The following is a 1,790-nucleotide window of genomic DNA, read 5'->3' as shown; positions in this document are numbered from 1 at the left end:
CGGGGCCAATAAGGCTTTCACGGAAATGCATTTTGTATTAAAAACAAAGAAGAAAAAAAAAACAAAAACAAAAGAAAAAACCACCGGTTAGCCGGACATAAATGCATTAGCGTATTTTGTCCATTATTATAGATGCGTTAAAATTAAATTAAAGCCCCTCACTTTGATTTTGTAGTTTGCACGAACAGAGTTCTTTCAAGGTATTGATCAATGTCGGTGATAGTATGTCTTAGGCTTACAATATAAATAGTATTTCGCCTAATGTACATTATTCGTAATGTTAGAAAAAAAATGAAGAAATAATTTCTCCGCCACATGATACATATTAAACTCGACCATGATCAAATAACCTTATGAAGAATATTAAGAAAGCGCGTAAGTGTATATAAGAAAAAAAAAATTACACTGTATGAGGGGATGTGTTGAACAATTATTAATACATTAGGACCCGATGCGAATGAAAGGATAATAAAAAAATTTTCATTTTACGATCTTTAATAGTAGTACTTCGATTTTGATTGAGAAGCATGTTGATTACGAAAAATTAATTTTAATGATGTTTCTCCGTGCCAGTGTTCTCAATTCTCTTTTTCTCCTCCTTTAATGAAGGAAAATAACAAATATCTTTAAAAGCTCGCGGAGAGACATCACCTATACGTCCAGATGACAATGTAAATACTGAGTTTTAAGATACTCTGATTGATGCGCATGGGCGATTAACGCGTATATCAAGTGATAAATAGAATATCAAACAAGACAATTAATTGTATACTTGATAGTGCGATTAAAAGAAAATAAAGATACATTGAAATATTGAAATTTCGTCCAGACGCTGGCGCGGATGAAAGGTATCGAGTCGCATTTTTTTTTTTTTAAGTTTCTTCTTCCTCAACAAATTGTTTTCGTATTCATAAAAACAGTCAAGTCAGACTTAATGAAAGTTCGCGTTTATGCGTTATGTAAATAAATGTAAATGCGAAATGAAAAAAAAAAATAAAAAAAAAAAATTAAATAAATAAAAAAAAAAAAGATTGAAATAAAAGGTTAAGCAGGGGTACAAGATAAGATATATCGTAAAGACGAAGAAAGAAAATACAAAATGGCCATATAGTGATCATTGATTCACGCGGGGCGCGGCGAGAATATAACGAGAATAACAAATTTTGTGGAAATTCTCATGTGAGTCGAATACGTTTAATGAAGTCTAACTATTAGTTTATAAGCAGATGATTGTAAAAGATACGCCTGTAACGGCTGCTGAGGATGGCTGTGCGAGAAACTGAAAGCGCGAGCTTCTGTTTATGCTTGTATAAGATTTATTCGAATGTAAAATGAAAGAGAAAGTTAAATTTTCATTTTTTGTCCCTTTATCTGCTGTGGCTGTTATAATGTTATAATGCCACGGTCCGAACAGTTATTCGGATAAAATCTGTTTTTGTAATTAAAATAATTTGAAAATGAATTATTTATGTCGACGAAGCTAGGAAGTTTGATTGTAAAAAGAAATTATCCATCACCCGTATGTTTCAGAGTTTACTCTTTCATGGTCATTCGAAGACAAGCGAATAAAGAAAATATTAAACGGTATTAACTTGGCGTTAAAGAGACGATCAATGAGGAGGATAATGATCAATCGCAACGGCAGTTTATACACACATGTAAGCGTAGAGAGCTTGCTCTTTCTCTCTTCGATTCACAAAGTAAGTAAATGAAGGGTGAGACAGGCAAGATGTTGCTACCGTCGTTGAACCAGCTGCCAAAGTACTGTACGCGAACTCGAAGGGGGAAAG

Source organism: Ceratosolen solmsi, unplaced genomic scaffold (genome assembly GCF_000503995.2).
Source record: "Ceratosolen solmsi marchali unplaced genomic scaffold, CerSol_1.0 scaffold29, whole genome shotgun sequence".
Classification (NCBI taxonomy): Eukaryota; Metazoa; Arthropoda; class Insecta; order Hymenoptera; family Agaonidae; genus Ceratosolen; species Ceratosolen solmsi.
The sequence above is the reverse complement of the archived record's forward strand: the minus strand, read 5'-3'. Positions refer to the sequence as shown.